Source organism: Dermacentor andersoni, chromosome 8, assembly GCF_023375885.2.
Source record: "Dermacentor andersoni chromosome 8, qqDerAnde1_hic_scaffold, whole genome shotgun sequence".
Taxonomy (NCBI): Eukaryota; Metazoa; Arthropoda; class Arachnida; order Ixodida; family Ixodidae; genus Dermacentor; species Dermacentor andersoni.
In genome coordinates, this window is record NC_092821.1 from 55,198,116 (window position 1) to 55,220,819 (window position 22,704).

The window sequence follows — 22,704 nt, forward strand, 5'->3', positions numbered from 1 at the left end:
TCATTTGTACAATTTATAATATTTTATTGTAGAGTCGTCGTTGAACCTTTAAGCAATTTTTTCATCACCTTAAAAGGCTATGCGGGCATTGGTTTACCTGATGTCAATGTCCCCTACAATACGTCAATGTTCCTACTCCCACATCCACTCATCCACATCCGCTTATTGGTGGAGGTGTAATGGAAGGAAATGACGCAGCTGTTCAAGTGATTCAAACAGCTGTATTCAATTGAGTTGACGCAGACAGCACCCTTCATCTGTGGTCCTCCCCCCTCCTCTGCTCTTTGCCGGGCCATCCCCGCAGCTTCGTTGCCTGAGATCACACGTTCTTTTCCTTGGTGCCTACACCCGTCTTCGCCAACTTCCTTCGTAGCAGACATGAACAGCGAACGCGTCCACCTGTTGCTATCCTTGGTGTAGCATCAACACCATCAGCGTTCGTAAAAAACGCTCGTTTGCGATTGTGGTGTATTAGGCGTGAAATGCTTTTTATTTGGCTCCCGTTGCCGGCGACCTTCAAGTCACCTTGAGCAAAGAGCCAGAGCCGTTATCCGGGCACTCAAACGAGGGATCAGGGCAAGTTGCGAGAACGAATCGAGGTCATCCGTACCACCATTCAAAACCTTTCAAGAAATGTGATCTCTTGCTCCCAACTCTTTGACAGGACCGCATAACATACGCTAGTTATTGCCCAAAGTATTAACAGAAACACCGCTTCCGAGTTCTTTACAATATTTGTTCACATTATCACTCAAGCTGAAACTTCTAGCGTGCTGAAGTTTTATTTGTGATTTCCTGTAGCGACATGGAATAGGCAGATACGGGGCACTATACACTTTCTTCTAATCTTTTGGCGCTGAGCGCAGAACTACAGCAGTCGGCGAGTTCCGCAGCGCGGGTTTTGCGTCGCCTCCAGAGATGGTGTCACGCTACGTCACGCCACTTTCAGGCGGTTCAACTCGCCGAGTGGCATGGCAGTTATGGTGTTGCGCTGCTAAGCACCATGTCGCGGGATTGAATTACGGTAGCGGCAGCCGCTTTCGATACAGGCGAAATGCAAAAACAACCCTGGTCCCTTGCATTGAGGGCATGTTAAAAATCCCCTGGTGGTCAAAAGTATTCCGAAGTCCCCCACTACGGCATGTCTCGTAATGAAATCATGGTTATGACACGTAAACCACCGAATCCAATTCATTCTTCTTCTTGCTGAGCAGTGCGCTCTCTCTCTCCGACGTCTTTCGCTGCCTGTCGTGCGGCCTTCAACGTGTTTTGTTGTACTGGTAGGGTAGCGTCCATATATCCCATTGCACAGAATGGCGTGGTGTGGTGTAGTGGGTTGGCGTGTGTCGTTGCGAACATGCGCTACACCCATTTTAAATATGTGGCTACTATCATCTACAAGCAATCTGCTTAGCTGGCTGCCATTTCATGCTTACATCTACTCTCGATTACGGGAAAGGCAGCATGTTGTACAGCCGCAGCTGGTAAGCTTTCCATAAGTCCGTTTCGTGACGACAGAAAACTCGGCCCAGCTGTGCGTGGCCGAGCAACGCAACCTCCGCGTATCGCACACGTGCGTATGGCGCTGCAGTCTCGCTGCGACCTGCGTGCGCTTCCCTCTCCCCAGCCGAGAAGAAGCAAGTGTTCGCTTTGCCATGACGTCACTGATTTGATAGAAAGCTCTCAACAGCCGGCGCGCTGACAGATGTGTCACCTATCTCGTGTAGCGAACACGCGTGCGCAGCTACCATGGAGCGACCGAAAGGCAATACTCCAGAGGAAAATACTTCGGCGCGCGGCTCAGCGCGACTACAATCGACGGAGAGCCGATGCAGTCCATCGCGCCGAGGCCGCCGCCGACAAACGCCATCACCGAACTAAGGATCCCAAGTAGCGAAGCCGTGCATAACATTGCAAAACATAGCAAAACCTAGCACCCCTTATCGTGAACATAGCCAAGCCGTGCATGACCTCGCAGAGCTAAACAAAACCTAGGAACACTTAGCAAAAGCCGGAACTAGCTCCGCTGTGACCTAGCCTTGCACCAGTTATGCAAACTGCCCACTTTCTTTTTTAGTTGAGAATTTTCTATGGATGGTCGTCCCTCCCATCGTCCACAATGGGGAGGCCAGAGCGGGGCTTGGTCCTGTAGCCGCTCGGTCAGCGAGAGTCGCGACGAACAACAGAGCGATAGCCTGCCCTTCTCCCGTCGTTTTTTCCCGACCGCACCATTGCTGTAGAAACTCCCCCTTTCACTCGCCTTCCCTGCGACTAGCGAGGAAGCGAGATAACGAGTGGAAATGTGCTACCGTTTTTCCCTCCGCGCTTTCCGTTTAGGGAAGAGTTCACGGCGTTCTCCCCCCCCCCCCTCCCCCTGCTCTTCGCCCGCGCCCCTCTTCTGGACTAGGTTGTCCGAGAAAACGTGCCCTTTCCCCTAAATCTGGCCACCATCTTACCAATGACACAACATAAAAATAGCCAATGGAGCCTAGTAGGCTATTCGCTTTAAAAAATGGGTTCTATTCCACACTGTAAATGTCGTTAGCCAGCGAAGCTGTCGTATTATCTTTTCCGACAGACAAATGCGACGTATCAGTTGAAGTCAGAGCGCTGGATATCAATGCGACGTAGACTTGAATTAGGCCCTACCGAGCCTGAGCGCGAGAAAGTTGAGCATATTGACGTTGCCCTTGCTTTTGTCGCGCATCGTATTCGCTCTGCTCTTCAGACATCCTAATAATGCGGGGTTTGTGTTGGGCAGGAACCGCTGCGTCCTGGCTAGCCTGAGGACGACGCCGTTCTGCATATTGACGGACTTTCCACTTTAAACCTTATTTCGCATTTTCCTTTTTACAGCGAAAGAAAATGCAAGGGCAGAACATATATATGCAGAGTCGCAGCTTGTGAGGTTCCTGTCCCCTGTCCTTGTCAAACAGTTGCAGCATATTCACAAATAGAATGTGTTACATATGTACAAAACAAATTCAGAGTATATTATACATCCATATGCATATCATAACATAAATAACATCTCTCTCTCTCTCTCTATATATATATATATATATATATATATATATATATATATATATATATTCACATACGTAACTACACGAACCTAACATCTATACATATAGGCATCTATACATGTAGATATACATCTATATCCAAAAAAAGAGGAGGAAACGCTCATGCACAAATTATAAGCAGCACCTGAAATGATAGACGTTAAAATAAAACCACCAATCTTACTCAGAATGTCACCGCAATGTTCAGCGGAACATAAAAAAGAAAAGGGGAACGATGGAAAAGGGAAAGATATGGAACATGGTGAAAATTTTCAAATCTTAGCTGTTCCCGTCGCCACTCATGACGTTCACATTGCTCTTGAGCAGTCTTAACTATGTGTGGCCTTTCAATAGTGCTATCACAACTCAAATGAAATTAGTTGCTAAGCGGGTCCTTCTTTTCCATATGAAAGTTTAGAGACGTCACTTACTGCTTCGTATGCTACAGTTGTCACTTCCAGCCTACTGCAGCTTATGAAACTTCAATCTTTACCGCGGAACGCTTATGGTGAAAGCTATGGGCGAAGACGAGCTTTCTTGTCCTTTTTTTTTTCCCACACAGTCGGCGCCGACGCCGCCGCGGATCTGCGGAGGAGAGGGAGTTCGTGTGGTGCTGCTAGCAATCCAGCGACGGACGCCTTCCCTGTGACTGGTTGGATTGTCCATCGACAGACGAAGAAATCCCGACGATCCTAGTGATATATAGTTTAGCTGTAGAAGAGCAACAGCGCACGTCGCCAGCGTCTAAAGCGTTAAACTGGCGGGTGCTTGACGACTCTCGAATTCTATTCAGCTAAAAAAAAATAATAATAAAAAAAACGGGAGAACAGTCGCTAGGATGTGCATCGCCATAGGCTAAGTTTACCGATGCTTCAGACAATTTGCGGCCGCCATTTGTTGAGCTCTGCGTTTTCCGATGAAAAGTAAAGCGCAAATTTCATTGCATTTTCTTTTCAGCAAGTAAGCGGAAAATTCGCAATGCGTCTCAAACTAGATTTAACTTGTGAACCCGTTCAATACGCAATATAAACAATATATGACGGGTTTTCACCGAAATATTCCTCACGCTGTATAAGTATGCTAGGAGTTTATGCTAAACCGTGCCATGTTTTGAAAAATGTAGATGCCCTGTAGGCGAACGCTACCGGATAAGTATCATTCATGGCTGTATATAGCAACACATTTTTTTTCTCTTAGGCTCATGCCTGAATAAAAAAAAAATATTTACCCAACCTTGAAGTACAGATTTCACAGCAAATTCTCGACTATTACCGCTGTAGACCCTCTGAAGAATCATGGAATTCATTTGTTTCATTTACTTTTTTGTTACTGCAATACCGGGAGGGAATTTCCTGAAGGTAGGCGCTGTTATGAATGCAGTACCCAACATTTTGTTTGTCACCCGCAAGAGAAGGATGCGAGAGCCACGCTGGGAAGACAGTCGGAGGACAGTTCCCACGTGATGCTCGGCGCTACTATTTTTTCCGTAACGAGCTCCCGTCATCAGAAAAGAAGCGCCACAAAGGGAAGAGAGAGTTGTCACTCCAGGGGACACCAAGACGACGTGAAGGGCTCATGGACGTTTCCCGCAAGAAAGCCGCCCCAAACTTGTGCTTGCCCCATACTGAGAAGCAGCTCAGAAGACCAGTTGCGAGTAACAGATCTCCTCTCCCATTTCAGCAGCCAGACCCCCTCTCCGCCTTCGCACCCGCTTGGCCTTGGTGGGGCCGCCGCTCCAACATTATGTCGGCAACAGTTTAATAAATACTGATGGTGTAGTTGGCGAGCCACGAAATTGAATCATAGCATTTAATTTACACGTTTACGCACACATAGAAAGGATACATACACTCGCTTGTTTACGGTGAGGTAGTGAGCCCGAGTAATTAGAATTGAATTTGCTTAACAGATACTGATGGACCAGTTGGTGAGGCATGATATGGAAGCAGCACACTTAAATGTGACACAGTCACGCACACGTAAAAAGGACATGCCTGCGTATGTCCTTTGACCTGTGACCACCGTCTGGGTATTAGGTCATTCCAGTGACTATAGGCGGCGCGATGGTAGGTCAAAATGGCTGCCGAGATGGTGATAAGGCGATCTCGCAAGTTTGCGCATCTCGAGCAGCAAAGTGCGTCAGACGCTCTAGTTTCTCTGCAAACTAGAACGTCTCTCTATCTATCTATCTCTCTCGCTAAACAGACGCAAATGTGTGTAAATGAAGGCGAAGCTACGTTCAACGCCGGTCACATCATATACAGTGGCATGAAGTCCATTAGAGACGATTTTTGAAGAGGGGGGCACAGAAGCGTTGCGGAAAAAGCAGAGATGGATAGGAAAAACGCTCACTTGTGACTTAGTATATATTCAGAGGCATACAACCAGGAACGTTAGTGCGCATGCGCTGTCATCGAGAATTGTAAAAAAAATGTTTACATTTTTATATATATGCCCAAAATTTGCCTAACAACGGAGCATGCATCACTTCATCAATAATGACAGCTATAGCGTACGTGATAGCAACCGCAGCAGGTGAAAGTGGCCTGACAGAAGTCACTGAAAAAAAAAAAAACCTTCGGGGGGAGAGAGACAGAGGAGGTGGCGTAGAAACCAGCCAAGGACGAGGAACGTAAATTCCTCATCCATCAGACGCACTGACGGGGCACTAGTACAAAGGTTAGCATGGGCGTGAACAGAGAATGAGGGAGAATGAGCTGCACGCCACACTTGAGCACTTACTTACGATTGGTTTTATGGGCACAGCATTGAAGCTGCGATTGAGGGAATGAACCATATGAAATACAAAACAGAACACGTCAACATAGAGAAATCAAAACAAAGGCACGCACAACACATCACTGAAGCAGACACAACAGCTGCTATATGTTGCATCTTAGCTGAAGCTAATGAATCCCAAACTCTGTGTCAATTAACGTCTGAATCATTAGCTGCTGCGAGAGAACCAGTGAGATTAATCTGCTGCGCTATGCATGTATCTGTAGCTTAATGCGTAAAGAATTGGGCTGCTGCACTAAGGACCCAGATTCACGACCCGCCATCAGGCACGTCACTAATAATTATTAAGGCTACCCGGCCAGATGTACAAAGACAGACCATGTTAATGGTTTGCATTAAGAGACAACGGAGCTGAAGCCACATTTTCTGCCTTGAGCTTGTGATGCTCTACCAAGTGAGCTAGAGTGGCGGTTGCCCCAATGTCCATTCTCTTGGATAGCTGCGCATGTGTACTAAACATAGCCCTGGGAGTGCTAGGCAACAGCACTCGAAGTCATGATGGCAGATGTGAACTATCCTTTAAAACACCCACATTACATAGCACATGATCTTAGAAGCAGGCAACTGGCCAATAAATGCTCATTTTTTACCATGAGGCATCAAGCAGCCAGAGACATATGCATCATATGAGCGAGAAAAATCAGCGGAATCACGGGACTCAATTTTTTCTTTATAACAAGCATGTGATGGCAACAGACAACGAAGCAAGAGTGTCTGTGTAGAAAATGGGTTAGAGCTGACGGCAAATCACTGGCAGCTCACAATATAAATTCTTTCTCTACAATTTATTGTCTAAAGATATCTGGCAGCAAATCTTCCGGATTTTTCTTTGAATATGTCGTTTGCGACTTAAATTTTAAATGTGTGCAATACTTCATGGCAACTTAGAACATTTAAATGGTTAAGCATCTCCATATATAAAACTTGTGGACAAGCTTTGCTACCTTTGTAGAACAATAATTCTCTAGCGTTATACATCACTCAAACCACTCCTAATTATATCCACCTTTAGACGAGCAGTACCTTTATTAGAAGCAGCACCATACCCGTTAAGCAAATGGATATACATACCAGGTTTAGATTGAGCAAACTAACAGCAACCAGTACTTGTGTCCATTTATCCTCAATGGGGCAGAAACAGGCCAGGTCTTGATAAACACAACAAATATAAGGTGCAGGCAGAGGAAATAAGCACAAGCAGTAAACACAGCAGCATAATGAAACAAATTAGACAAAAGTGATCTGGGCCGAGGACAATTTACAACGTTACTGCCACAATGAAAAGCAAACGCTTCTCATGCAACAAGAAAAAAAATGTTTTAGCTGTAAACAGCTCGAGTGCATGGAGTTGCTTGATATTCTGAAATCATCACAGACAACAATTAAAGCAGAGGCACAATTTGTGTCATCTGACTTCTTGTTTTACAATATCGATCACATTTGCAAAGCTACACACATGATCTATGAAATAATGCAGCGGAAGTGTATATAAAGCTTTGTGAGGCGATCAATACACTCATATATGTTTAATTTTGAAACTTCCCGTAAAAGTGACAGCAGCAGCACTAACATAGGGTCGTTTACCAGCTCCCTCCCAACGTACACATCGTACGATTTAACTACACGGCTCACAAAGGAGCTGCTAAGAAGCTTTAATACCCGCCGTGGTTGCTCAGTGGCTATGGTGTTGGGCTGCTGAGCACGAGGTCGCGGGATCGAATCCCGGCCACGGCGGCCGCATTTCGATGGGGGCGAAATGCGAAAACACCCGTGTACTTAGATTTAGGTGCACGTTAAAGAACCCCAGGTGGTCGAAATTTCCGGAGTCCTCCACTACGGCGTGCCTCATAATCAGAAAGTGGTTTTGGCACGTAAAACCCCATAATTAAATTAATTAAGAAGCTTTAAGTGATGGGAATAGGCTTTTGTTATCTCACTGCAACGAATGAAAGCATCTGACCCCCATTCCGCGGTCAGTGCAAGCATTGGGACACGTAATTAAATAGAGCCATGTGTTGCATGAGTAAATAAGAGGCGCATAGCGTAGTCATCCTATAGAGATGCAGAAAAAAAGACTTACGCACGAGATAAATATCGCAGGACAACATCCACACTGGAGTGCATTCATTACTGGCGCGTGGAAGCTGCCGCTGTTCTTTTTACATTGGTGCAATGCGTAGGAACTGCAGTCGTAATTGTTCAAAGCACCAACGAATGAATAATCCTGCGATCACTGCCAGGCCTGAGACAACCGTTTCGTGTTCCCTCGAATTTCGAGATCACGTCGACCGCAGCTCGAATGTGGAGCCGGTTTTTACAAGTGTCAGCAAGAGAACGGGTAATCACACGACATTTATGTTTGCTACAAGTGCGTCGCGGTAGCACTGGTAGCTGGGCAACAAATATCATCAAGCACTGGCCCACCGCAGTGAGCGCCACTCAAAGCTTCTAAACATTCGCTGAAATCATAATGCGAGCCACGTCATGCATACGGTGCACGCCCGAACGAGGAGCGTCTGAGTTCGAGTGTAGTTTTTTCAAAAAAAAAGCAGCAATAATGTGACGTCACATTCGGTAAAACAAAATTGCTAAGTATGGACAGCTGACAGTATCGACGATAACAGAAAGACAACACGAACGCCGAACGATGTTTCATAATGCTAATCACAACCAACTAGCCCAGCTGTCCATACTTTGCGCCGGCGTTCGTGTTGTCTTTCTCTTCTCGTCCGTGTTCAATTGTGCGCTGGAACGATGTTTCATAATGCTAAAACAAAATTGCTCTCGTTTCTCACCTTCTCTCAGCTAACGCATGCGCAGCGACCACAGAGCCCCAGGAGGCGATGTTCAAGTGGCAACAACCACCGCTCTAAATCATTGTTATGTGAACAGTGAAAACAAATATTCTAGTACGCAAACGAAACGCTCATTGAACCGACCATTACAGTCATTTGCGTGGGCCGCGCCATCTGCACCTCAGGGGTATTAGGGATTCTCCATGAAGCCAAGGAAGATGCTACCACGGGTGCAGCACAAACCACCAGGGCACGACCCCTGAACTTACTCATTATGTACTTATAAGGTCTACACTTGGGTTCAATATCAGCTGCAACACGGTGCTCGTGGTAGAATAAGCTCCAAGATTGCGTGGCGGTGACCACGTTCAAAACGTTTTTCTATTAAATACCTGCTTTCGGAGAGGTGTTTAACACTCCAATTTTTCGTATATCCGCCTCGCTGTGCTGTCTTGGAGCCGCTTAGACTATTAGCACCGTCTTGGAGCTGGTAATGAATACGACTGTAGAAATGTAAACCCACACACCCATTTAATGTACACTAAAATGTATTTCAATTGAAAGTAATGCTATTTGCGTTACCTGCATGGTCCTCGTATATGAGTCCGCCGTAATTTTTAGCCTAATAAGCTAGCATTCACGAGTATAAGTTTTTCTAGTACACGCAAAAGGCAGCATTGCGATGTCACGCAGTGAATTATTTACTCTTTGGCGCACATGCTTCCCAAAGCCACCATCATTCCCCGCTATGCGCTACTTCGCCCACGACGTCAATGACAGAGCGACAACCAATAGACGTCAGCAATTGTGAGAAGGCCTTCGACCGTGAATAACTATCGAGCGAACGCTCATGTACGAATGTGCACCTCTCTAGACGTAGGAATTGGCGAATGGGCGGTTGCAGTGCGTCAGCAAAGATGGTTAGTTTCTCAGAGTGCACAGCGAACGTTTAAAAAAAGTGTGCCCACCTACAGAGCAATGCTTCATACATTTGGAGATGTACACTTCAAGTCATTGACCAAGCGCTCCACATTTCACATTCTGTCAATTAAAGGTTGCTTTGGCTGTAAAACAGTGCCCTTATAGTTAGCGTGCATCTCTTCCCTGAAGAATTCCCACCTAGCAGAATAGAAAGACCAGCATGCTGAAAAGGAATTTGTCATTGTCCAAAGCCGAATAAAGAATTCTGAATCGTATTGTAACTATCAGATAAAATTCCAGTAAACCAGCCATTGTGAGGCATTACAGATTTCGAAGCAGCCTTTGCAGCAACCATAGGGGTTTCAGAGTAATAAACGGGTTCAATATGAAAGCGCACTTAAATTGATGCTTTTCCTGGCCGCGTAAATGTAAATAAAACTACATTCATTGGGTTTCCTTCGGCTCGTTCATAGAAACCGTCATTTCGACCAAGCTAAGCGTGCGCTTCAAGTTCCAAAGCATTTCTGATTTGCCGGGTTAGTAGCAGACGTGGCTGGTGAAATTTATGCATAGCAAATATAAAGCAATGCGGCTGTCTGGAAAACTTGCTGCATGCCTTTCTTGCTTGTGACTTTACGGTAGCCTCTTGAGTCTGTCGCCGGCCATTGCATCGAGGCCTTTAACTGTCAATAACGTGTCGTCGCAATGGTCTATACACATCATTGTATCATTTCTTTCTTCGTAGCGCTGACGCGTGGTTTTTGTTTTATTCAGCTATATTCTTCCGTGTTGTCTTCTTCGCGGATGACTCTAGCATATGCACTCAGCAGCTCGTCCCGCGCTGAACACTACATTAAAGAAAAGAAAATTGCACAATGATTATGCACCTAAGTTGCCAAACTGTAGGGCCAAGGGCTACTTCAATGTTGTCGTGTGGTCGCCGCTATGTATATGTCACAGTTTCGCGAGAAACGCAAAGCATTTAGAGCGATAGGAAAGCATTAGCACTACACAAAATAAGGTTGGTAGTTTTACTAACTACATAAATTTTCGCAACCGCTTGCTTACTCACTTATCTACAAGCATGTGTTGTCTTGCAGAGAGACAGAGAAACATATCTCACTCGATGACCACAAACACTGGCTCTAATAACGTTCTCATAATGAAAAGCATCGGTAGCACAAATGCATGCTGCGTGCAGATTGTTTCTTCAAAGCGACTCATAACCCTGAAATTAGGCTACATCCAATTCTATGCGCCCTGAAAAACCGAGGGTATCAGGCCATTGGCGATCACGGCTCAGCTTTAGCTGCCACAGTTTACTTCGTAGATACGGTGCGATGCCTACATATGCACTTGCGCGCCTTACTTCTGTAGAATGAAATGGATCCCGTGACCTGCAAAGCTGGGCGTGTGGGAATACTTCATGCATCAGGCAGCCATCAGTCTCGACTCACTGTCACACACTTTCCCTCGCACTCATAGTATACCGCACCCAGAGAATGACATGACCTCATTCAGTGGTGGACACTATCTCAGTTACATGTATCTGAGACACAGCTTAGATACTCTTGGGGTATCTTGATTCACTATCCTGATACGTCTGGCAAGATGTCTTTCAATACCTGTATTTTCGATACATGGAAGAAATATGTCATGTTTATAAGATACAAGATACGGCTATCGCAATAACACTGTGATAATTTATGTACCTCTGAACTGTGCATCTCAACCTGGTAGTGATGCCACTAAGTCACCTGAATAAAATAAAAGCAGGGACATTGCTTTACCTTTCCACCAGACCCCTCCAGTGAGGGCAGGTGATGAGGCATCCGCGTCCGTATTGCTCTAGCCGAGTCACGTGGTGGATCTCGTGTGGTCTCGACAAAAGCAAGCGCGCGAAAGCCAGCGCGCAGCCGATGTTTTGCTTTCTTGATCTCTTGTGTTTAGTTGCATTTGTGCCATGACACTTGCTCGCAGCCGCCGTAGTGTGCGGCGTATGGTAGTGTGTGCGGCATCTTTCGCGCAAATTATGGTACCGGTGTAGTGTCGTTATCGAAGTTTCTCTTGCGTTGTTCTGTGTTATGAAGTGTGATGTATGGTAGATGTTAGGAAAGGGATTCCAGATACTGTAAAATAAAAGATACTTCGTTTTTGTCATGAGCGTCCACGCGAGCCCTTTTAAGCGATTTTCCGGAAGCACTGAATTTTTCTTTTGTCCCACCTAACAGGAAAGTTGAGAAATCTACATGCTTCAGTATCATGGCAATTAGTTGTGACACCTGTGTCATTTTCTACGTATTCAATGTGATTTTGCGATGCCGAAGCACCTTTTTATTTCATTTAGATATATTTTCTTTGTTTATCTCCCTTCTAAATTTCTTATTGTTAGAAATCACCAGGAATAAGAGCTGTCAGAGGTAGGAATCTGAATAGTGGCGCTATCCTGCGACGCGTTCTGCCACTACAATACGTATGAAACGTTCTTGGACTGCACTAGATTTCTCGTAGAAGTACAATAGTTAAAAGATTGCAGGTTAATGAATACGTCGTTAACGAACGCTTTACGCCGGCAGATAACTAGAATATGAAAGGTCACTGCCGCTTCATGAGCTCTCTATATACACAATGCATCAAAAAAGTTTGTAGCACGTCACGCAGGGTTAGACAAGGGCATACGTCACGATCCACCCGGGTTCGTGAACAAGGGAGGGCTCGAGGCACCCTCCGATAGAAGGACGCTCCGCAGCGTGGCGGTGCTGGACGATGACTGACCGCCGAACAGTCATGCTCGTCGGCGTTTATTGCGGTGCGGTTACCAATGTTTCCTGCCGAGCTTAGCAGGCCACCGAGCCTGGCGGCGAACGAACATTATGCCTGAGGGGTCGTCATTATGCAGGGGCGTCAGTGTTTGGATATCTGTGTACTTTCATTGATTTGGTGAGGCTATTGAGGATAGCTTCTTGATTAATGTGGTATACACAGATTATTTCGGCTACAATATTAGACAGACTGTTGGCCAAGGTAAATGTATACACGACCGTTGTTGAGTACTTGAGTGATTTGGATTGGTGTGGCACATGAAACCGGACAGTTCCAGCGTAAACTGAGAACCATTTCTTGTCTCATTTTAAAATGTCCACATTCAAGTCTCGAACGATCACCACAGGGTACTGTCATCACTGCTAAACGATGCAAAGTGCATGGTAATGAACTTTTCGATATAACACTTGGGTAGGTTCCCCAAGGGAATATCCTTGGTCCCCTTATGTTTACCTTTTACATCAACGACAGAATTGAGATAAGCGCGAAACCAACATTTATTATTTATGCGGATGACACGTCACTACTATTCCGAAACTCTAACACTACGACACTTCATATCGATATAAACGGTTGCCTTGACAAACTGAACTCCTGGAGCAAGTTAAATTCACTGGAGATAAACGTTAACAAAACAAAGGCAATCCTGTTTTCACCCAAACAATCACATGCTGTGCTACAGAGTAATATTCTCCTCGCTATTATTATATTCTCCTCCTCATTGTACAAGTTGTTGACTCCGTTAACGCTCTTGGTGTCCATTTTTATAAAAACATGCCCTGGGATTTGCATATCAATCACGTTATTACCCGTAATGCAAAGTCTGTTGGTATTTCAGCAAAATTTCGATTCATTTCACCGCAAGATAATAAACTAAATATTCACAATGCTCTATTACATTCTCATCTTAATTACTGTGTCCTTGTCGGGGGGAAAACCACAACAATGAACTTAACTCGCATATTCGCACTCCAAAGGAAAACTGTTTGACATATAGCCAATGCAGATTACCACGCTTATACTAAACCACTTTTTCATCGTTTTAATTTATTTTCAACTTGCAATGTTTACCCGTATCGTCTGACGATAAGATATAAACAAAGCATCAACAATCGTGGAAATTTATTGGCCTCCCTTGCTGATCTGACAATTCGGACGCAGATACATCACACTCGTAGCATGGAACCTTGGCAAATACCCTTTGCGAGAATATCTTATGGGGAGCACATGCTTCGCTGTTCTTTTCCTATGCTAATAAATTATCTACACAAACACACACTAACCTTAGAAAACAGTAGTAGAGCAAGACTTCGCACATATTTGTACATGTCGAATAACATCTTCAAAAGAAAATCTAAAAGTTACTTATATGTTGATAAGATTATGTTTTCTTCTCATTTGTTCGCTTGTGTTATTATGCACCAGTTTTTATCTTGTTCTGTATACTGGATTCCATTGTTTGGTTGTCGATTTGTCACTTTCGCTGTACCTTGTAATGGGGGGCCGAACCCTCGTCAAGTGGACTAGCTTCCACTTTTTGTTCGGGACTCCTTCCAAATGTTCTTTGGAAAATAAACATGATTTCGATTTGATTTTGATTTGTATGCTTCAAGATATATGCACAGTAAATATCGCAATTCTGTCATTCGTTTGTACGGCAATGACATTCGGTGGCATTGCCCTCTTGCCAGATAAGGGTTGCACACATAATTTGCTTATTGAGTGTATGCTGTGCGGTGCAGCGCGAAGCGTGTCAAGGGACACACAAAAAACGTGGACAAGTGCCTGCTGCCGACTGAAATTTTATTTTCTGATAAAAGGTATATAATGTCGTCGCTCACCACCACACAGCCTCATGGAATACATACTGGCCCAAATCATCATCCTAAGTTGTGTATATCGCAATGCCTCCTGCTCGTCACTCCGTGTGATGTTCCCGAATTCCAGTCTACCTATCGACTTGAAGTAATGCATCTTTATTGGTTTATTTCAGTTAGCATTATTTATTATTGTTATGAGGGGCATAGTGCTTGAAGCCTGCTGCACACCCGCCGCAGTTATGCCCGGTCTTGTACTACCGCCAAGATCGGCCAACGCTAACATTTTTTTATTGTTGACGCACAAACGCAAGAAAATACGCGGAAATCTTTATTTGTTTATTTCATTTATTATTATTATTATTATTATTATTATTATTATTATTATTATTATTATTATTATTATTATTATTATTATTATTATTATTATTATTATCACCATCATAATCATCATGGGCGGAATGCTTCAAGCGTGCTTCACCTCCGCCCTGGGTCGGCCTGATGTTTCATTATCTTCAGGATCGGCCCAGATCTTTGCCCACAGACACCACTAATTCATTGGTGCTAGAGGTACAGAGCTTCGCTGTAAAAATTTTGTTACCAGCTTTGTGGCGGCTCTACACCTGTCAGGTCTTTCTGTATTGCGTAAACGGCATTAGTTTCCAGACAATGTAAAACTCCATAGAAGTATTAGCGCTACCATACAGAGGCTTCTTTTTGACGTTCTTGTAATTCCATGGCAGTCGGCTAGCTGGTCAGCAAGTGGAGCAGCGACTTCCATTAATTTTGAGATAATAACAGACATTTAATTCGAATAAGACAAGATTGGTGAGAGTTTTCCAAGCAAATATTTTTGTGTATACGCGTTTGCTGCTACATTATATAGACCTTCAGTTAGAAAGCTGCGAATGCGTCGAAGTATCTTAAGATACAAATAAAACGTGTCGTATCGGATACAATCATTGCGATAGTATCTTGTATGTGTATCTAAAATATCTGCTGCCCGAGTATGTTGTATTGTAGGCTCAAAGCAAGGCATCTTAATTTCCCCACGGGGATACGAAGAATGCATTATCCTCGCTGCTCGTTTGTGGCTTCGAAGGACATGTATGAATGAAAGGATTGCAAATAAATACCAGTGTGGGGAAAAATTATTGTATTTTGCTAACAGATACGTTTATATCCACTCATGTTCAAGGTTAGATCAAAACTGTGCCACAATATTTTAAAAAATTCTGGGGAAAGTGGGAAATATCAGCAGGATGCTTGCAAAGTTGCAAGGATGCTCCTAGTGTGAGCGATAGAAAATTGGAAAAATACTGCTATGGTGTTTCTAGGTCGAGAGTAAAGCGTTGTTAGAACGTTAACATAAAGTTTCTAAGGAGTTTGTAGACAGCTCATAAATCCTGCTTTAATAAACATGCATCTGCATATATTGTTTAAAGATAGCTTGCAAATAATTTTTCATTTAATATCGGTGTCCTATAGTCGATAGAATGCTGATATGATCTTTCTAGGAAGTTTGGGAACTGTTCGAGAACATCCCATAAACCGTCGGTAAGTTCTAGCAACATCTGCCCAAAAAATTTAATCAAATTTACCAGAAAGTTTTGTTATTGTCTTTCGAAAGAAGCAAAACAGTTCAAACAGACCCGAAGTGCTGGTCAAGGACATCTGTGGAGGACTGGAGTTCACTAGGTCGTTGTATCGAGCACTCTGCATTTTTGCATGTTGCATTTTAGCATTTTTGCATTTAGGGAGCTTGGTGCTTACAAGAAAGAAGCATCTGCATCAATAAAACAGCACCAGCACACCTTTGCTTGCCGAATTATTAGTGAAGCAATGACATTTGCAACTTTTGCCGAGGGCGCCATAAAAACGTTATGGTATCCGGCACGTTATTTGAACCATCCAGAACTGCCGCGCACAACCATTATCACGTGAACAGTGAAAACATTTGCAGTCTGCTGCCGCTACTCGGCGGCAACGTCATACGATGGTCGCCTAGTGCCTCGTGAGTTGTGGCTACCATCGATATGCTCATCCTTATCCCACGAAAGTGGTGCCTGTATAAGACAACCGTTCTTCAATCATCCGGCAGGCACAATGCATATACGAGGCTATGGCCGGTCCCATCACTTCGCTGTGTAGCAAGATTTTTCGTCGCAGGCCTCTCCGTCTACCAGCCGCCGCAGACGAAACGCTCATTCACCCGATCATCACAGTCGTTTACGTAGACCACCTCATCTGCACGTCAGGGGTATTAGGGACTTTAATCCACTCTACATGAATCAAAGGCCGACGCTACCACCGATGAAGAACCATCCACCAGTTCACCGCCCATAAGCGTATTCATTAGGTACTTACTAGGTATACAGTTTGATTCAATATAAGCTGCAACACGGTGCTCGTCTTAGAAGAAGCTCCAAGATTACAAGCGGCGCGGACGTGCGAAAAATTTCTTTAATATATACCAGCTATTGGAACGGTGTTTGGTACTAAAACTTTTGGTATGTCCACGTCACTGTACTGTCTTGTAGCCGCATACACTATTGGTACCTTGTTGGAGCTCTTAATGATTACGACTCTACAAATGTATAGACTAGCACACCTATTAAGTGTACAACGCATTGTTTTTCAATTGAAAGTAATGCTATTTGCGTCATCTGTACAGTCCTAGTAGAGGAGACCGCCTTAATTTTTAGCCTAATAAACGAGTATTGACGAGTATACCTTTTTGTGCTGCACGCAAAAGGCAGCATTTTGATGTCACGTAGTGAATTGATTACTCTTTGGAGCACATGCTTCCGAAGCGCCCTTTATTTCCCGCCATGCGCTACTTCAGCGACGACGTCAAAGACAGAGCGAGAACCTATAGATGTCAGCAATTTGACCGTGGTTTTTGACCGTGAATAACTAGCGAAGGAACTCTCGAATACGAATGTGCACCTCTCCAGATTTAGGGGATCACAAAGACGCAGTTGTAATGCGTCATCAAAGATAGTTACTTTGTCGTTTAGCAGTGCGCACGTTTATAAAAAGTGTGCCCACCTACAGAGCAACGCTTCATACATTTTCAGTTATAAACTTTAAGTCATCGACCACGTGCCTCACATTTCACATTCCATCAAGTAAAGGTGGTCTTGGCTCTAAAGGAATGCGTCTTTTCGTGTTAATTTCAAGAACGATTTCACACATCTTCACATTATAGTTAAGCGCCTGTCTCTTCCCTGAAGAGTTCCGACCTAGCAGAATACAAAGACGAACATGCGGAAAAGGAATTTGTCATTGTCCAAAGCCGACTAAAGAATTCCGAATTGTATTGTAACTCTCAGGTAAAATTCTAATAAACCAGCGATGGTGAGACATTACAGATTTCGAACCACTCTTTCCAGCAACCATAGGGATGTCTGTAATATAAACGTGTTCAATATTTTAGGGCACTTCTGTTGATGATTTTTCTCCCCACGTTAATGCAAATAAAAGTACATTCATTGAGTTTCCTTCCGCGCATTGACAAGAACCGTCATTTCGAACAAGGTAAGCAGGCGCTTCAAGTTCCAAAGCATTTCTGAATCAGTGGGTTAGTATCAGACTTGGCTGCTGAAATTTATTCATAACATATTCAAACAATGCGGATGTCTCGAAAAGTTGCTGGATACCGGTCTTATTTATGACATTACGGTTGCCTCCTGAGCCTGCCGGCGGCTTTTGCATCTAGGCCTTTAATTGTCAGTAACGTGTCATTGCACTAGTCTGCACACATCATTATTTTCTTTTTTCATTGGTAATGCAGACGCGTGGGGCCTATGTATTCGGTTATATATTTGGGTGTTGTCTTCTTCGCGGGTAAATCTAGCATATGGACTCAGCAGGTCGCCCCGCGCTGAACACTACATTTAAAAAGAAACAGTACAGAAAGATTATGCACCTAAGTTGCCCAAATTGTACGACCACGGGCGATTTCAGTGCAGTCGTATGATTGCGGCGATATAATTTACACAGTTTCGCGAGAAAGGCAAATCATTTACAGCGATATGAAATTATTAGCACAACTAATCAAAGTAAGGTTGCTGCTGTTACTAACTACATAAATATTCGCAAGCGCTTGCTTAGTAAGTTATATTCAAGCATCTGTTGTCTTGCACAAAGACAAAGAAGCAGTCCTCACTCGATGAAAACAAACACTTGCTCTAACAACGCTGTCATAATTAAAAGCATTGGCAGCACGAATGGATGCTTTGTGCTGCTTGTCACTTCAAATCGCTTCGACAACTTGAAATTAGGCTACATCCACTTCAAACCTCAAAGATTCGGTGCGCGGCCTGCATATGCACTTGCGCGCTTTCCTTCTGTAGAATCAAAAGGTTCTCCTGACCTTCAAAACTAGGCGTGTGGGAATACTGGACGCATCAAGCCACCATCAGACTCGAGTAACTCTCGAGTCTAGCACCCATAGCATACCGCGCGCAGGGGATGACATGACCTCATTCAGTGCTGGGCAGTATCTCAGATGCCTCTATCTGAGACACTCTGTCAGATACTCTTTGGGTATCTTGTATCTGTGCCCTGATACGTCTGGCAAGATGTGTATCTGTATTTTGGACACAGGAAGGAATGTATCGTGTGTTTTTAGATACAAGATACGGCTATCGCAACATCACCGTGCTAACTTATATACATCTGAACTCTGCTTCTCAACCTGGTAGTGCTGCCACTAAGCCACCTGAATAAAACTTATAGCAGTGACATTATTTTACCTTTCCACCAGAGCCCTCCAGCAGGAGATGAGGTCTCCACGTCCGCATTGGTCTAGCCGAGTCACGTGGTGGATCTCGTGCGGTCTTGACAAAAGCAAGCGCGCGAAAGTCTGCGCACAGCCGAGCTTTTGTTTTCTTGATCTTTTGTTTTTAGTTGCGTCGATACCTTGACACTTTCTAGTAATGCACCGTTCTGCGCCGCGCGCGCTAATGCGTCCGGCATATTTGGCGCGAATTCGGGGAGCGCTATAGTGCCCTTATCGAAGGTTCTCTTGCCTGGTGCTTTGCTATGCAGTCAGAAGAATGATAGATGTTAGGAATGGGATTTGGGATGCTGTATAACACAAAATACTTCATTTTTTAGTGAGCGTCCACACGAGCCGTTTTAAGCTATTTTCCGCAGGCACTGGATCTTTCTCCTCTTTCACCTGAACAGGTAAGTAGACAACACTACATGCTTAATTGTCATAGCTGTTTGTGGTGCCAGCTGTGTCGTGTTTCTACGTATTCAATGTGATTGTGCGATACCGAACCCCCTTTCTAGGTCATTTAGATATATTCTCTTTCTTTATCTCACTTTTCAATTTCTTACTGTTACAAATCACACGAGACGTTCATTTGAGGGATCGCCAGTAGTTTGTGCGCAGGCGCGAGTAACAGCGGGTGCGAGAGAGAAAATCTGTGGGCTTTTGCTCCTTGAATATATGGCTCTGCCTAGGCACTACGGAGGAGGTTTCTTAGCGCGTGTTGTATGCCTTTGTCCCCTACACTTGGCGGCGTTGCGGAGTGCGGTCGAGTTTGTCTACGCTCCGTCGCTGACTGCCCGCGCGGTGTGGCAGTGGGCACGGACGCCCCATATGGTAATCACTGTGTCTCTAGGGGCAATGTTCTGACTGGTGTTGTATATGTCGCGACGATAGATTGGATTTTTTACAAGCACTGCTCCAGAAGGCACATGTAACCGGCAAACGGAGGCCTTAGGAGAGCACCTGTCATAATAAAGCAGGCGGCGCAGGATCTCCAGGGCACCCAAGGGGTAGGGGGGGGGGGGGGAGGGGGCAACCCAACTGATCTATAGGTTGGCACTCGGCGAGGCCTCCGCGTGCCAAGGGTGTATAAGATCGGCTGCCCCCTATCGCAGACCGCCAATTTTTATGTGAACACCCCCAGGCACGCTTCGGCCTCCGCGGCCCCAACCCACGGGCCGCCCTGCTTCCAGCTTTGGTGTCCCCATTGCCGCTTTGGTGTCCTGGACGCGACCAACAATGCGAAATAATGACACGTTGTCACAATTAGTAAAAAAAAAACACGATTGAATAAATATAATTACGTCCAGCCGACAACCTGTGACGCTGAGTTCATCAGTGTCGCGCCCCGTGACTTCTGCCACACCAGTAAAAACTGCCTCTGAAGGTACGTCAGACAGACTTTCTCGCACCTGCGGCGCTGGTGCTGACTCAGTAGTCATCGTCACCGGCGGCCTTTCAGCCACTTTCGTGCAACCGCGATTTCTAAGGCGCTCCGCCTTCTAGATCTTCAATATATGAGGCCGCGGCTCTCTTACGGTAGCTACTGCTCCCACGGAAACATCTGTGATGTTATTTACAAGGTACATCGCCGTAAGGCACGAGAAAGCTACGATCCGCCATGACCGGCTTAGCACAAGCGACGCAGGTGCGACACACGGCCATCCGACACAGCGGTCGCCAAATCGGGCGTCAGTGCCTGCTGCTGCACCATTTTCCCACGCCGGCAGCCAGCGTCGCAGCGTTAGCAAACTCGACCCAACCCAGCAATGACGGAATGCCTAGGGACAAACACCTACAACACGCGCTAAGCAACCTACTCCGTGGTACCTAGGCAGAGGCATATATTCAAGGAGCTTTACGCCGGCAGATAATGCCGGAAGATAACTAAAACGTGAAAGGTCACTGCAGCTTTGTGCGCTGTGTGGATACACGACGTGTCAAAAAAGATGTAGCGCATAACACAGGGTTAGACGAGGGTATATGTAGACGAGGAGTTCTATAGAGATTTATACAGTACGAGTGGCACCCACGATGATAATGGAAGAGATAATAATCTAGAGGAATTTGATATCCCAGAAGTAACGCCGGAAGAAGTAAAGAAAGCCTTGGGAGCTATACAAAGGGGGAAGGCAGCTGGGGAGGATCAGGTAACAGCAGATTTGCTGAAGGATGGTGGGCAGATTGTTCTAGAAAAACTGGCCACCCTGTATACACAATGCCTCAAGACCTCGAGCGTACCGGAATCTTGGAAGAACGCTAACATAATCCTAATCCATAAGAAAGGCGACGCCAAAGACTTGAAAAATTATAGACCGATCAGCTTACTGTCCGTTGCCTACAAAGTATTTACTAAGGTAATTGCAAATAGAATCCGGAACACCTTAGAGTTCCGTCAACCAAAGGACCAGGCAGGATTCCGTAAAGGCTACTCAACAATAGATCATATTCACACTATCAATCAGGTGATAGAGAAATGTGCGGAATATAACCAACCATTATATATAGCTTTCATTGATTACGAGAAAGCGTTTGATTCAGTCGAAACCTCAGCAGTCATGGAGGCATTGCGGAATCAGGGTGTAGACGAGCCGTATGTAAAAATACTGAAAGATATCTATAGCGGCTCCACAGCCACTGTACTCCTCCATAAAGAAAGCAACAAAATCCCAATAAAGAAAGGCGTCAGGCAGGGAGATACGATCTCTCCAATGCTATTCACAGCGTGTTTACAGGAGGTATTCAGAGACCTGGATTGGGAAGAATTGGGGATAAGGGTAAATGGAGAATACCTTAGTAACTTGCGCTTCGCTGATGATATTGCCTTGCTTAGTAACTCAGGGGACCAACTGCAATGCATGCTCACTGATCTGGAGAGGCAGAGCAGAAGGGTGGGACTAAAAATGAATCTGCAGAAAACTAAAGTAATGTTTAACAGTCTCGGAAGAGAACAGCAGTTTACGATAGGTAGCGAGGCACTGGAAGTGGTAAGAGAATACATCTACTTAGGACAGGTAGTGACTGCTGATCCAGATCATGAGAGTGAAATAATCAGAAGAATAAGAATGGGCTGGGGTGCGTTTGGCAGGCATTCGCAGATCATGAACAGCAGGTTGCCATTATCCCTCAAGCGAAAAGTGTATAACAGCTGTGTCTTACCAGTACTCACGTACGGGGCAGAAACCTGGAGGCTTACGAAAAGGGTTCTACTTAAATTGAGGACGACGCAACGAGCTATGGAAAGAAGAATGATAGGTGTAACGTTAAGGGATAAGAAAAGAGCAGATTGGGTGAGGGAACAAACGCGCGTTAATGACATCTTAGTTGAAATCAAGAAAAAGAAATGGGCATGGGCAGGACATGTAATGAGGAGGGAAGATAACCGATGGTCATTAAGGGTTACGGACTGGATTCCGAGGGAAGGGAAGCGTAGCAGGGGGTGACAGAAAGTTAGGTGGGCAGATGAGATAAGGAAGTTTGGAGGGTCAACATGGCCACAATTAGTACATGACCGGGGTAGTTGGAGAAGTATGGGAGAGGCCTTTGCCCTGCAGTGGGCGTAATCAGGCTGATGATGATGATGATGATGATGATATGTATGTACATTCATTCGTTTGTTATTGGTATTCACGATAGCATTGTGATTAAAGTGATACACACAGATTGGTTCGCTTACAATTTTATACAGAATGTAGGCC